This window comes from Pseudophryne corroboree, chromosome 1, assembly GCF_028390025.1.
Source record: "Pseudophryne corroboree isolate aPseCor3 chromosome 1, aPseCor3.hap2, whole genome shotgun sequence".
Taxonomy (NCBI): domain Eukaryota; kingdom Metazoa; phylum Chordata; class Amphibia; order Anura; family Myobatrachidae; genus Pseudophryne; species Pseudophryne corroboree.
The window spans coordinates 1,156,425,230-1,156,441,992 of record NC_086444.1 but is presented as its reverse complement, the minus strand read 5'-3'; positions in this window follow the sequence as shown (position 1 = coordinate 1,156,441,992).

The window sequence follows — 16,763 nt, the reverse complement described above, 5'->3', positions numbered from 1 at the left end:
TCGTTTCCGGCACGCTTGCCTCCATTGCGGCGGTTCCCACCCGGCATCATCCTGCTTCAAGAGTAGTCGGCAAGGCCCCCGGGCTAGGCAATCCTACCCAAGAACGGCATCCGGCGGGAGCGCTCCGCAGAGCGCCAACGCCAATTAAGTTAGATGCGATGGGCAGATGGTTGGATTGGTATCCAAATAGGGCTGATGCCATGTTTTTATATTCAGGTTTTCCGTTTTGGTTTCCGCTTGCGAAGTTGCGAGCGAAGTTACGGTTCGGGCCCATAGGAACCTCCAGTCTGCTCGAGCCTTACCTTTGGTGCTACGTGAAAAAGTCGATAAGGAGGTCAGGCTGGGCAGGATGGAGGGGCCATTTACAGCACCCCCAGTGGAGGACTTAGTCATCTCCCCGGTGGGGGTGGTCCCCAAGAAAACGCCCGGTTCTTTTCGACTGATTCAACATCTTTCCTATCCAGCGGGGGCGTCGGTCAACGACGCTATACCTCCGGCTCATTGCTCGGTAGTGTATCAGTCGTTTGACGAGGCGCTCGATCTGGTCCGCAGCTACGGCGCTGGGGCCCTCATGGCAAAGATTGATGTGGAATCTGCTTTTAGGTTGCTGCCCCTCCATCCGGACTCATTCCGCTTTATGGGTTTCCGGATTGGATCGGAATATTTCATTGACAAATGTTTGCCGATGGGATGCTCCGTTTCATGCTCGTATTTCGAACGTTTTAGCACCTTCCTGCATTGGTGCGTGGAATCTTCGTCGGGTGGGCACGGGGTTGCCCACTACCTTGATGATTTCCTTTGTACGGGACCGGCGAATTCGCCGCGATGCGGCAACTTGCTTTTCAGTATACGAGCATTGTTTTGTCACTTCGGAGTACCAGTAGCCGAGGACAAAACGGAGGGGCCGGTGTCTTGCCTGTCCTTTTTGGGGATCGAGATTGATACGGTGGCAGGCGCGTGTCGCCTGCCTTTGGACAAAGTGGCTAAGCTTCGCGACGCCATCGGCCGTTTCATGTGCTCGCGCAAGGTTAAGCTGCGGCAGGCGCAATCCTTGCTGGGCATGTTTAACTTTGCTTGTCGGGTCATCCCGATGGGCAGGGTTTTCTGCCGGAAGCTTGAAAGAGCGACCGCGGAGTGTGCCAGGCCGCACCACTTTGTACGCTTGTCCGCTGAGATAAAAAGGGATCTGACCGTGTGGGCCTCGTTCCTGGAGGATTTCAACGGTGTGCGCATATGGCAGGCCCCAACGGTCGACAGCGCTAGATTGCAGCTGTTCACCGACGCGGCAGGAGCCTCCGGTTTTGGTTGCTATCTAGAGGGATCTTGGTGCGCGGCGTCATGGCCGGCGGACTGGCACCAGGCGGGTTTGACTAAGGACCTGCTGCTCCTGGAACTCTTTCCCATCATGGTTGCGCTGGAAATTTGGGGCGAGCGGCTAGCACATCGCAGCATCTTGTTCAGATGCGACAATCTGGGCGTGGTGCACGCGATTAACAACCAGAGGGCAAAATCGCTAGTGGTGTTAAGGGTGCTAGGGCAGTTGCTGCTGATTTGCCTGCGCAGGAACGTGTGGTTTCGCGCGCAACACGTGCCAGGTCTGGAGAATGGGGTCGCTGACGCGCTATCACGAGTGCAATGGGATAGGTTTTGCTTGTTGGCTCCCGAGGCCGACGAACGGGGTTTTCATTGTCCCGGTTATGTCTGGCAGGTCATCGAGCCGGACTGGAGGGTCTAGCACTACGATCGGTCGTGCCATCCACGCTTAAGGCTTACGAACAGGCCTGGAGCGAATGGGAAGAATTTGCTAGAGGACGGAAGCAACGAGGTAAGAGCGGGCATCGGATGATGCTTTCTTTTATTTGGCAGCTTTATGTTTCGGGTAGGTCTAGAGCGGTGGTTTCCCGGTACTTGGCTGGCATTGCGTTCTTCTGCAGAATTAAGGGCGTTCCCGATGTGACAAAAAGTGGGATTCTGCTTAGGGCGATGAAAGGTTGGGCGCGCATTGCGCCCACGCCGCCTGACAGGAGGCGGCCCATTGATGCGGCCTTGTTACCGGGCATCATTGGGGCGGTCGGTGCCATCACGTCGTCCATGTTTGAATCGCTGCTGTTTCGGTTGGCGTTCTCCATGGCTTACCACGGTGCATTTAGGATATCGGAGTTGGTAGCGCCTTCTAAGCAAACGGATTCGCGCATGCTGGTAGGGGACGTGGTGGTGAGTGGGAGGTCCTTGCTGTGCAGATTGCGACGCTCTAAGACGGACCAAGTGGGGAAAGGCCGATGGGTCACCCTGGTTCCGGCACTTGAGGAGAGCATATGCCCAGTACGGTTGGCAGTGCAATATGAGGCAGTGAGGCCCGACTGTCGGGGGTCGTGGTTGCTGCACTATGACGGGCTGCCAGTAACGAAGTTTCAATTTCGGTGGATGATGGGTCGCTGTCTGACGAGCTTGGGCCTTTCACCCTCCCACTTCGGTACACACTCCTTCCGCATAGGGGCTGCGGCTGCGGGCTTTTCGGGGGCGCAAATCCAGGCGGTGGGACGATGGAAGTCGTCCTGTTATAAGCGATACATTCGCCCCGTCGCCTGAGATATTTTGCTTAGGAGTAGTTTGTTTTATAAAGCTTAGAGTAAGATCATGTTGGTTGTTTTTTCTTCACATGTTATGTTTGCTGTACGTTGGTCTGTTTACCCGTGTGTGATCCTACTCAGGGATTAGCCACTCGCCGCTGCTGGCGCGAGCCGGCAGCGGGGGTCTGGAGTTATTTTGCGATTTTTGCCTTACTTGACGGACTGAATTCTAATCATTAATTCGGCTGATCTGTTCTAATCTAAGTCCCTCAGCAGGTTTTATGCTTTCACCTCCAGCTGAGTTATTTCATGTCTTACCCCTTTTTACACCCCCCTCCCCCCTTTTTTAATTTTGTTTTGTTTCTTTTACCTTTCCTTTCGTGTGTTAATGTTTTTGCTTCAAATCAGCTAGAAGCTCGGGTGATCGGCTAGGCCGTGACTGCTGCGATACTGGGACGCAAATAATTTTTTTTCTTTTTGGCAGATCCTTCAGGTTAACTCATTTACAAGCTATGGCGTAGAATTCTAGTAACCAATTTTTACCTTTTTCCTCCTTTTCAGGTTGTTTTGCTGATGGCTTGCCCGTTTGGGTGGTCGGCCACTCGTATGTCTTTTGGGCAGCAAGGTTTTTGGCCTCTGATAGGACTCGGAGTTTTCCTGTAGGTCAGGGAATCAGATGGCTTGGTTGGCGAGGAATGATGTGGAAAGATCTTTTGGGTAGACTAGTCAGTCAGGCCAGCAAGCATGGAATGCCCGAGGTTCTGGTTGTCCACTTAGGTGGCAATGACCTAGGGAAGAGGACTTCCTTGGAGTTAAGGTGGGCCATGATTCAAGATCTGGCAAGGGTGGCCGCAGCATGGACCAATTGCGTATTGGTATTTTCCCTTATGGTGCCAAGGTTGAGTTGGCGAGGTGTGGAGGACGGACGCGTAATAGACGAGGCCAGGAAGAAGGTGAATGGGGCGGTGGCGAAGTGGGTCCTGTCCCACGGAGGCAAAGTGGTTCGCCACCCTAGGATTCGGTTCCGAGACAGTCACCTTTTTCGGCCTGATGGTGTACCAATGAGGGGATGATGTTTTTCCTGGAGGATCTGTTCCTAGTGTTGCAGGAGTTAGGGTAGGTTATGGTGGCGGTGCGAGGACTCTGGGATGGAGTCTTTCGCTTTTGGCGGAAAAGAACGGCAGTTTGTAGTTGTATGGTTTTTTATAGGTAGTAAGTTTCAGTGCTATATGGTTTAGGTGCACTCACCTCCATCGACTTAACGGCCGCTCGACCACCCATCCGGGAGGCTGCGGCAGGGCACCCAGGAGCGGTGGGAAGTCACTGTGGGGGTTGTGTTGACACCTATTACCGACTTTGATAGGTTCTTGGACGTTTCGGTCAGTTTACCATTTTAAGTTTAACAATAGTTTAATTTAGCCGTTCTTTTTTCTGCCACCATTATGCCGGCTGATTCGGCATATTAACAAACTTTGTTCCAATTCCAGGTTTTGCTATGGTTAGGGTCAAATAAATAGTAGAGATGAGCGGGTTCGGTTCCTCGGAATCCGAACCCGCCCGAACTTCATTTTTTTTTACACGGGGCCGAGCGACTCGGATCTTCCCGCCTTGGTCGGTTAACCCGAGCGCGCCCGAACGTCATCATCCCGCTGTCGGATTCTCGCGATTCTCGGATTCTATCGCGAGACTCGGATTCTATATAAGGAGCCGCGCGTCGACGCCATTTTCACACGTGCATTGAGATTCATAGGGAGAGGACGTGGCTGGCGTCCTCTCCGTTTATAGAGAAGAGAGTGAGACTAGAGTAGAGAGAGACACAGTAGTAATTTTGGGGAGCATTAGGAGGAGTACTACTACTTGCTGAAGTGATAGATAGATAGTGTGACTGTATAATGTATATCTGACTTGTGGGGGAGACACTGACAGTGGGGAGCAGTTAGAGTCTGAGAGCAGGACTCAGGAGTACATATAACGTACAGTGCACACTTTTGCTGCCATAATGCCACACTGCCATTGTGACCACACTGACCACCAGTATAATATATATTGTGATTGTCTGCTTAGGAGTACTACTTGCAAGTTGCTGATAGTGTGACCAGTGACCTGGCCACCAGTTTAATAATCACCACCAGTTTAATATATATAATATATATATATATAATTGTATATAATATATATATAATATTGTATACCACCTACCCGTTTTTTTTCTTTCTTTCTTCTTCTTTATACATACTACTATAGTAGCTTACTGTAGCAGTCTGCGGTGCTGCTGAGCTGACAGTGTCCAGCAGGTCCGTCATCAGTCATTACATAATAAATATATATACTTGTCCGGCTGCAGTACTAGTGATATTATATATATATATATTGATTTCATCTCATTATCATCCAGTCTATATTAGCAGCAAACACAGTACGGTAATCCACGGCTGTAGCTACCTCTGTGTCAGCAGTCGCTCGTCCATCCATAATTGTATACCACCTACCCGTGGTTTTTTTTTTTCTTTCTTCTTTATACATACTACTATAGTAGCTTACTGTAGCAGTCTGCGGTGCTGCTGAGCTGACAGTGTCCAGCAGGTCCGTCATCAGTCATTACATAATAAATATATCTACCTGTCCGGCTGCAGTACTAGTGTGATATTATATATATATATATATTGATTTCATCTCATTATCATCCAGTCTATATTAGCAGCAGACACAGTACGGTAGTCCACGGCTGTAGCTACCTCTGTGTCGGCAGTCGCTCGTCCATCCATAATTGTATACCACCTACCCGTGGTTTTTTTTTTTCCCTTTCTTCTTTATACATACTACTATAGTAGCTTACTGTAGCAGTCTGCGGTGCTGCTGAGCTGACAGTGTCCAGCAGGTCCGTCATCAGTCATTACATAATAAATATATCTACCTGTCCGGCTGCAGTACTAGTGTGATATTATATATATATATATATATATTGATTTCATCTCATTATCATCCAGTCTATATTAGCAGCAGACACAGTACGGTAGTCCACGGCTGTAGCTACCTCTGTGTCTGCAGTCGCTCGTCCATCCATAATTGTATACCACCTACCCGTGGTTTTTTTTTTCCTTTCTTCTTTAAACATACTACTATAGTAGCTTACTGTAGCAGTCTGCGGTGCTGCTGAGCTGACAGTGTCCAGCAGGTCCGTCATCAGTCATTACATAATAAATATATCTACCTGTCCGGCTGCAGTACTAGTGTGATATTATATATATATATATTGATTTCATCTCATTATCATCCAGTCTATATTAGCAGCAGACACAGTACGGTAGTCCACGGCTGTAGCTACCTCTGTGTCGGCAGTCGCTCGTCCATCCATAATTGTATACCACCTACCCGTGGGTTTTTTTTTTTCTTTCTTCTTTATACATACTACTATAGTAGCTTACTGTAGCAGTCTGCGGTGCTGCTGAGCTGACAGTGTCCAGCAGGTCCGTCATCAGTCATTACATAATAAATATATATACCTGTCCGGCTGCAGTACTAGTGATATTATATATATATATATATATATATATATATATATATATATTGATTTCATCTCATTATCATCCAGTCTATATTAGCAGCAGGCACAGTACGGTAGTCCACGGCTGTAGCTACCTCTGTGTCGGCTGTCGCTCGTCCATCCATAAGTATACTAGTATCCATCCATCTCCATTGTTTACCTGAGGTGCCTTTTAGTTGTGCCTATTAAAATATGGAGAACAAAAATGTTGAGGTTCCAAAATTAAGGAAAGATCAAGATCCACTTCCACCTCGTGCTGAAGCTGCTGCCACTAGTCATGGCCGAGACGATGAAATGCCAGCAACGTCGTCTGCCAAGGCCGATGCCCAATGTCATAGTACAGAGCATGTAAAATCCAAAACACCAAATATCAGTAAAAAAAGGACTCAAAAATCTAAAATAAAATTGTCGGAGGAGAAGCGTAAACTTGCCAATATGCCATTTACCACACGGAGTGGCAAGGAACGGCTGAGGCCCTGGCCTATGTTCATGGCTAGTGGTTAAGCTTCACATGAGGATGGAAGCACTCAGCCTCTCGCTAGAAAAATGAAAAGACTCAAGCTGGCAAAAGCACCGCAAAGAACTGTGCGTTCTTCGAAATCCCAAATCCACAAGGAGAGTCCAATTGTGTCGGTTGCGATGCCTGACCTTCCCAACACTGGACGTGAAGAGCATGCGCCTTCCACCATTTGCACGCCCCCTGCAAGTGCTGGAAGGAGCACCCGCAGTCCAGTTCCTGATAGTCAGATTGAAGATGTCAGTGTTGAAGTACACAAGGATGAGGAGGATATGGGTGTTGCTGGCGCTGGGGAGGAAATTGACAAGGAGGATTCTGATGGTGAGGTGGTTTGTTTAAGTCAGGCACCCGGGGAGACACCTGTTGTCCGTGGGAGGAATATGGCCGTTGACATGCCTGGTGAAAATACCAAAAAAATCAGCTCTTCGGTGTGGAAGTATTTCAACAGAAATGCGGACAACATTTGTCAAGCCGTGTGTTGCCTTTGTCAAGCTGTAATAAGTAGGGGTAAGGACGTTAACCACCTCGGAACATCCTCCCTTATACGTCACCTGCAGCGCATTCATAATAAGTCAGTGACAAGTTCAAAAACTTTGGGCGACAGCAGAAGCAGTCCACTGACCAGTAAATCCCTTCCTCTTGTAACCAAGCTCACGCAAACCACCCCACCAACTCCCTCAGTGTCAATTTCCTCCTTCCCCAGGAATGCCAATAGTCCTGCAGGCCATGTCACTGGCAATTCTGACGATTCCTCTCCTGCCTGGGATTCCTCCGATGCATCCTTGCGTGTAACGCCTACTGCTGCTGGCGCTGCTGTTGTTGCTGCTGGGAGTCGATGGTCATCCCAGAGGGGAAATCGTAAGACCACTTTTACTACTTCCACCAAGCAATTGACTGTCCAACAGTCCTTTGCGAGGAAGATGAAATATCACAGCAGTCATCCTGCTGCAAAGCGGATAACTGAGGCCTTGGCATCCTGGTGGTGAGAAACGTGGTTCCGGTATCCATCATTACTGCAGAGCCAACTAGAGACTTGTTGGAGGTACTGTGTCCCCGGTACCAAATACCATCTAGGTTCCATTTCTCTAGGCAGGCGATACCGAAAATGTACACAGACCTCAGAAAAAGAGTCACCAGTGTCCTAAAAAATGCAGCTGTACCCAATGTCCACTTAACCACGGACATGTGGACAAGTGGAGCAGGGCAGGGTCAGGACTATATGACTGTGACAGCCCACTGGGTAGATGTATGGACTCCCGCCGCAAGAACAGCAGCGGCGGCACCAGTAGCAGCATCTCGGAAACGCCAACTCTTTCCTAGGCAGGCTACGCTTTGTATCACCGGTTTCCAGAATACGCACACAGCTGAAAATCTCTTACGGCAACTGAGGAAGATCATCGCGGAATGGCTTACCCCAATTGGACTCTCCTGTGGATTTGTGGCATCGGACAACGCCAGCAATATTGTGTGTGCATTAAATCTGGGCAAATTCCAGCACGTCCCATGTTTTGCACATACCTTGAATTTGGTGGTGCAGAATTTTTAAAAAAACGACAGGGGCGTGCAAGAGATGCTGTCGGTGGCCAGAAGAATTGCGGGACACTTTCGGCGTACAGGCACCACGTACAGAAGACTGGAGCAACACCAAAAACGCCTGAACCTGCCCTGCCATCATCTGAAGCAAGAAGTGGTAACGAGGTGGAATTCAACCCTATATATGCTTCAGAGGTTGGAGGAGCAGCAAAATGCCATTCAAGCCTATACAATTCAGCACGATATAGGAGGTGGAATGCACCTGTCTCAAGCGCAGTGGAGAATGATTTCAACGTTGTGCAAGGTTCTGCTGCCCTTTGAACTTGCCACACGTGAAGTCAGTTCAGACACTGCCAGCCTGAGTCAGGTCATTCCCCTCATCAGGCTTTTGCAGAAGAAGCTGGAGACATTGAAGGAGGAGCTAACACGGAGCGATTCCGCTAGGCATGTGGGACTTGTGGATGGAGCCCTTAATTCGCTTAACAAGGATTCACGGGTGGTCAATCTGTTGAAATCAGAGCACTACATTTTGGCCACCGTGCTCGATCCTAGATTTAAAACCTACCTTGGATCTCTCTTTCCGGCAGACACAAGTCTGCTGGGGTTCAAAGACCTGCTGGTGAGAAAATTGTCAAGTCAAGCGGAACGCGACCTGTCAACATCTCCTCCTTCACATTCTCCCGCAACTGGGGGTGCGAGGAAAAGGCTCAGAATTCCGAGCCCACCCGCTGGCGGTGATGCAGGGCAGTCTGGAGCGACTGCTGATGCTGACATCTGGTCCGAACTGAAGGACCTGTCAACGATTACGGACATGTCGTCTACTGTCACTGTATATGATTCTCTCCCCATTGAAAGAATGGTGGAGGATTATATGAGTGACCGCATCCAAGTAGGCACGTCACACAGTCCGTACTTATACTGGCAGGAAAAAGAGGCAATTTGGAGGCCCTTGCACAAACTGGCTTTATTCTACCCAAGTTGCCCTCCCACAAGTGTGTACTCCGAAAGAGTGTTTAGTGCCGCCGCTCACCTTGTCAGCAATCAGCGTACGAGGTTACTTCCAGAAAATGTGGAGAAGATGATGTTCATTAAAATGAATTATAATCAATTCCTCCGTGGAGACATTGACCAGCAGCAATTGCCTCCACAAAGTACACAGGGAGCTGAGATGGTGGATTCCAGTGGGGACGAATTGATAATCTGTGAGGAGGGGGATGTACACGGTGATATATCGGAGGATGATGATGAGGTGGACATCTTGCCTCTGTAGAGCCAGTTTGTGCAAGGAGAGATTAATTGCTTCTTTTTTGGTGGGGGTCCAAACCAACCCGTCATTTCAGTCACAGTCGTGTGGCAGACCCTGTCACTGAAATGATGGGTTGGTTAAAGTGTGCATGTCCTGTTTATACAACATAAGGGTGGGTGGGAGGGCCCAAGGACAATTCCATCTTGCACCTCTTTTTTCTTTAATTTTTCTTTGCGTCATGTGCTGTTTGGGGAGTGTTTTTTGGAAGGGCCATCCTGCGTGACACTGCAGTGCCACTCCTAGATGGGCCAGGTGTTTGTGTCGGCCACTAGGGTCGCTTATCTTACTCACACAGCTACCTCATTGCGCCTCTTTTTTTCTTTGCGTCATGTGCTGTTTGGGGAGTGTTTTTTGGAAGGGCCATCCTGCGTGACACTGCAGTGCCACTCCAAGATGGGCCCGGTGTTTGTGTCGGCCACTAGGGTCGCTTATCTTACTCACACAGCTACCTCATTGCGCCTCTTTTTTTCTTTGCGTCATGTGCTGTTTGGGGAGTGTTTTTTGGAAGGGCCATCCTGCGTGACACTGCAGTGCCACTCCTAGATGGGCCCGGTGTTTGTGTCGGCCACTAGGGTCGCTTATCTTACTCACACAGCTACCTCATTGCGCCTCTTTTTTTCTTTGCGTCATGTGCTGTTTGGGGAGTGTTTTTTGGAAGGGCCATCCTGCGTGACACTGCAGTGCCACTCCTAGATGGGCCCGGTGTTTGTGTCGGCCACTAGGGTCGCTTATCTTACTCACACAGCTACCTCATTGCGCCTCTTTTTTTCTTTGCGTCATGTGCTGTTTGGGGAGTGTTTTTTGGAAGGGCCATCCTGCGTGACACTGCAGTGCCACTCCTAGATGGGCCCGGTGTTTGTGTCGGCCACTAGGGTCGCTTAGCTTAGTCATCCAGCGACCTCGGTGCAAATTTTAGGACTAAAAATAATATTGTGAGGTGTGAGGTATTCAGAATAGACTGAAAATGAGTGGAAATTATGGTTTTTGAGGTTAATAATACTTTGGGATCAAAATGACCCCCAAATTCTATGATTTAAGCTGTTTTTTAGTGTTTTTTGAAAAAAACACCCGAATCCAAAACACACCCGAATCCGACAAAAAAAATTCGGTGAGGTTTTGCCAAAACGCGGTCGAACCCAAAACACGGCCGCGGAACCGAACCCAAAACCAAAACACAAAACCCGAAAAATTTCAAGTGCACATCTCTAATAAATAGCTAGCAATTTTTCTGCCAAAATCAAGTCTCCATGTCTTTATTTACTGGTTAAGAGGTAACTAAGGTTTACTTGGAAAAAGGGGGTCCACCAAATATCACTAGGATGTTTATCTATACAGCACCGATTGGAGAGACCCAGTTCCTGCACAAACGGCACAGCCTGCTTGCTGGCAATTCTCAAACCTCTGGAAGTCTCCGTCGTCACGGGTAACACCAGCTGTATTCAATTTAATTCCCCCAGGGAACTTTGCATACTGTTTTCAGTCCGGGATCCTCGGTGGACACTTTAAGCAGCCATTATTAACTCATTCTCAGCTCCATTTATGCCCTTAACTTCATGTTTACATTCTAACTTAATACTTCTGAACTTTTAGCATGTGATGTATAGGTAACAAATTTTATGTCATTTTATTGAAATTGATCCACAGTCATTTATTATTATTGGAGAAACATATAGCGCCAGTTCTCACTTTCCTTTTTAAACGTTTTCTAGGGACTGACAATCCCTACTGGCAGCTGTGACAGCGCGTCTGGGTTACTTTTCTTTTTCTGGTACTCTCAGGAAGGTCCCTGTGCCTGTGTAGGCCGGTGTCACAAATACATCAGTGTGACGGATTACACCTACATGCACGCTGCTTGTTTACACACTGTAGTTTTGCATGCTCATGATGATGAATTCTTGACGCTTCTGTCAGGTGGTTTGTATGTATGGCAAAGTATTTGATGTATTATTATGTTTTTCTTATCTTCACACATCTCTCGCACTATACAGATCTCATTTGAAAGACATGTTTACTTTGTAGTACAGGTATGTTTTCGTACATAAATCACAGCAGGCACCAGGCTCGCTGATAAGGGCGGTATTTCTGCTATTTGCTGTTCATGAGCAGAGAATATTTCCAGGGAACACAGAGACTCAGATGAGTGGTATAAGGTGGAGAAGTGGCCTGCCGAGCCGTGCAAACAGGTATTGCCCAGGTCTCTCTGCTTCTCTGAGAAAGCGTTCAATGGTGTTCATCCTGAGTTGTTCGCTCGTTGCAGATTTTCGCAATAGAGCGAATAGGTGGAAAATGCGCATGTGCATGGTACGCAGAGCGCATGCGCTTAGTAATTTTACTAAGAATTTAGTAGATTTACTCACGAGCGAACAACGTTTTTTCCACGCTGAAGTGTTCGTAGTGTGATTGACAGGAAATGGGTGTTTCTGGGCGGAAACTCAGCGTTTTCACGGCGTTGGCGGAAAAACGCAGGCGTGCCAAGGCAAAACGCGGGAGTGGCTGGCCAAACGCAGGGCGTGTTTGTGTCATCAAACCAGGAACGAAACTGACTGAACTGATCGCTATCTGTGAGTAGGTCTGGAGCTACTCAGAAACTGCAAGGAATTATTTAGTAGCAGTTCTGCTAACCTTTCGTTCGCTATTCTGCTAAGCTAAGATACACTCCCAGAGGGCAGCGGCCTAGCGTGTGCAATGCTGCTAAAATCAGCTAGCGATCGAACAACTCGGAATGAGGGCCAATGGGGGTAATTCTGAGTTGAATGCAGCAGGAACTTTGTGAGCAGTCGGGCAAAACCATGTCCACTGCAGGGGAGGCAGATATAACATGTGCAGAGAGAGATTTGGGTGTGGTGAGTTCAATCTGCAATCTAATTTGCAGTGTAAAAATAAAGCAGCCAGTATTTACCCTGCACAGAAACAAAATAACCCACCCAAATCTAACTCTCCCTGCACATGTTATATCTGCCTCCCCTGCAGTGCACATGGTTTTGCCCAACTGCTAACAAAGTTCCTGCTGTGATCAACTCAGAATTACCCCCAATGATCAGTGTGATAAAAAGCCTCAGACACATGAAGGTGACACAGAATAAAGCCACCGCCATGGTGCCTCTCTCTCATAATCTAAGACATAATAATGACATAAATAAGGGTATACTGAGGAGAAAGGGTGTAAAGCAATGAAGGGAGGGTAATGACAGATTATTAGATACAGATATATTAAGCCTGGAGAAGTAATAAAGCAGTGATAAGTGCAAGGTGATAACGCACCATCCAATCGGCTCCAATATGTAAATGTTCAGTTAGGAACTGCTGGTGCATTATCACGTTCCACTTATCACTGCTTTATCACTTCTCCAGGCTTAATACATCTGCATGATAGATCTGTAGTTACACCCTGCTTATCTTTCCACCACGTATATCTCCCAGCTGATATGGAGCCCGCAGAGCTGGAGACACGCTGATGTCATTGTGAAGTGAACTGTGAAATGCACTTGTACACGTAAATAAGCATTGTAAGGTCTGTATTTATATTATGTATATCTGCCATATATTTTACTACACAAAAGTGTTTGTTATTCTATTTTGTAATTTAGACTGTTAATCGCTAGTTCTTCTGGGCCCCTGCACATTGGCACATGATCATTTAAGCAGTAGGGGGCAGTATGTAACCTTTATCCACTGCAATAAAATATTGGCAAACCATGACATGAAAATAATAATGCATCCTAAGCAAAGACTACCTTTAGAAACATAGGGCGCCGAAGAAGGGCAACTGCCACTTCAGGTGGCCTTGGTCACACCATGCTGGAGCTTTTGGGGCCCCATCCTCAGATACTGTGATGAAGGGGCAGGCTCACACCATTTTGGGTGCATACAATAGCTACAGTATGGCTATTTTGCAGGTCCAGGTCACCAGAAGCAAGTTTCCTCTATTGGAAATGATGTGTGTGCAGGTGTTGGTATTGCAGAGTTATATAGACACACACCAGCGGGTGACTGTTATTATGAACAGCCCAGTTACTTGGTGGTTTATGGATAGATTCAGTAGCGGATCTTGCCACGGGCAAGCAGTACTTTTGCCCGGGGCGCCGCCTTCCGGAGGGCGCTGGCGCCATCCGGAGGGCGCCGCACCATGGCAAGATCCGCCACTGCTGTGCCCTCCGCTGCCCGCTGTGTCCCCCCGGCTCCTGCGGCTCTGGTCCCGTGAAGGGAACTAGACGCGTAGCGTCTAGTTTCCCTTCGCAAAGAGGACCATTACTGAGCGGTGCGCGATGACGTCATCACGCACCGCACAGCAAAGGTCCTCTCCGCGAAGGGAACTAGACACTACGCGTCTAATTTCCCTTCGCGTAGAGGACCTTTTGCTGTGCGGTGCGCGATGACGTCATTGCGCACCGCTCAGCATTTAAGCGGCGCTTCTGCTGTACAGGGGGCGTGACTGACCACGCCCCCTGTAGTAAGCCACGCCCCCATTCCCTGCCCGGGGCGCCGAGGGCATTCGAACCGGCCCTGGATAGATTGCAGGTACAGCCAGACTCACTAGCGGTGCAGGCAAGGGCGTAGCTACCATAGGTGCGGGCATATGGGGCCCAGAGCTGAGAGGGGCCCATCTTCCCTGTCAAAGTTACATGTACCCTAAATATTTTCCACCATTGGAGGTACATAGTGGCACAAATGTTTTCCTTGGGGCTTACAAATATGTACTTTTTGCCCCTGGACCCTCTCTTTGTAATGTGGCTTAAAATGAGCTGGAGAGCACTATATTGTGGCAAAATATGAACTGGCACTGTATGTCATAAAGTGAAATGGGGGTACTGTGTGGCATAATGTGTACTGGCAGCACTACAATATGGCATAATGTGAATTAGGGCACTACTATGGCTCATAGAAAAACTAGGGCACTACTGTGGGGCATAAAATTAACTAGGGCACTACTATGGGGCATAACATTAACTAAGGCATTACTATGGTTCAGAATATGAACTAGGACATTACTATGGGCATACAATTAACACCTACTGTGGAGAGGTGTCTCTCTAGAAGCATTGGGACAGGGGCCCCTTCAAAATGTTGCTATGGGGCCCAAAAAGTTCTGGCTACGCCCCTGGGTGCAGGGATGCTGGAACACACTGTAGATTGCACGTCTATCTGGAGGAACTTAGCAGGAGACTTCTGTCTCCCACCAGGTCACACTATACAGTCCTCACACAGTTCCAAGATGGCTCAGCACATGCTCAGTAGAGATCTTGATGACTATCTTGGGATAGGGCAAGACGCCTCCCTGAAGGACAGGAAGACTGGAGTCTGCGCAATAGCACATTCCTCTTTCCACATCCATGTAAAGATAGAGCAAACAACTGTCTTTGATACTGGCAACATCAACATTCTCCTGTCCCTCACTTTCTTACCAATCTACTACTGGCAGACAGATTTAACTGTGTCAGTAAAAAATTTTGACGTTTTTATCATCACCTGGGCCATTCACCCATTACAGTGTAACCCGTCTCTGGATTTAATTTCTGATGTTAGTGTTGTCTCCTGATGCTATACGAAAGCCTTATTTCCTCTGCAGAATAAATACGTTTTTATGGCGGCTACACATGTTCACTTCTACTTGTGTACAGACATTGAGGTTCTCAGTTCTAAGCAGGTTACTTGGAAATTATTAGTGTTTATTCTGTAGCCGGACACAATTATCTGCTGATTATAACTTATTATATATTTGCATTTCATTCCGGTGTTTTTCGGCGCCATTGTCATTAATCACGACACTCGTTTTACCCTAGTCTCCGTATTTGAACAAGTCGCCATCCATGTGAGGGAACATGAATAGCACAGTTCTTTACAAATTAAAACTTGAAATAACAGAACGAGCTTGTGTATATTTTCACAAAGAGCCTCGGGCCATGGGAGTCTGATATTTAAATAAACCAAGCATGGTCTACATAATCAGTGCAGGCTTTGTGCGCTTCTCTGAGCTGCAGTGTTTCAAGGGAAACTTAAATAGATTTTGTTGGTAGAAAGAAACACAAATGTTTTGTGGGGTGCTGGACAGGGAATCGGTAAAAGGGTGAGTGCATTTTCTGTACTGTTTAATAGTTGGCCAAATCACATGGAACATAGTTGTATCATACTTGCCTACTTTTTGTTGCTCCTCTCCGGGAAAAGCCACTGGCCACTTTGGTGGGTGGGGCCAGGCTCTTGCCTTACCCTGCCCATTACACTAGGAAGTGGGCGGGATGTAGTAGATTCACCCCTTGTTGGAATTTTTTTTAGTCTCCGCACCTTTTGGGAGAGTAGGTAAGTATGAGTTTAATGTAAGTGTTTTATAGGTTGCGGGGAGACCACATTATCCCAGTCTATAACTTGCAAAGGAAGTGATTGGCTATAACACGGATAAAGGTTAGCAGTCTGTAAAAACAGAGGGGTGGCACTTGTTATGCTGGCTGTTGGGATCCCGGCGGTCAAACATACCAACACCGGAATCCCAACAGCCGGCATACCAAGAACTTTTTTCCCTCTCGGGGTGTCCACGACACCCCTGGTGGGAGAATAAATAGCGTGGCGCATGTAGCGCGCAACTGTGCCTGTGTGGCGAATGCAGCGTGCCCGCAAGGGGCTCTTTTACGTTCACCCTGTTGTCGGTATACAGGCGGTCTTGATCCCAGCACCGGTGTGTTGGGCGCCGGAATTCCGAGCGCCGGCATACCGTAGTACACCTGTAACAGAGAAAGGGCTCTCTCCAGAGAAATGAATGCATGAAATAGATTGTACTCTCGTAAGCAGGATTCTCATGCTGTTCCTCTTTTTCTGTCTGTTATTACCCAGTCTTGTCTTATTAATGTTTTGTTCCCAATTGTAAAGAGCAATGGAATATACTGGCAATATATAAATTACTGTTAATAATAATAATATTAATAATAATAATAATTATTATTATTATAATATCAAAAAGGCCCATGCCATTCGTACCCCATAAATGTGTTACCATCGTCAGGTGTGTCCAATTTGGTGCTCACACAATTCAGGATGTCCAATTAGAGCTCCAATAAGTACTTTTGTTCCACCCAAAAACTTAAACTCATCACACTTATTGTCCCATAACTCCACCTCAATGAAAAAGTTGATGTACATGTCAAAGGAAGTAACTAGGGGTGTGCAAGTGTTGCCGCAGCTTAAGATGCAAGGTCAAGGATTCAGTAATGTCACCGTGGCTGCCAATGTATTGTACATGCATGATGCTTGGAACGGCATCCCGCAGCTTCCAGATCAGAGAACTGCCCTTAGGAGGCACTGGTT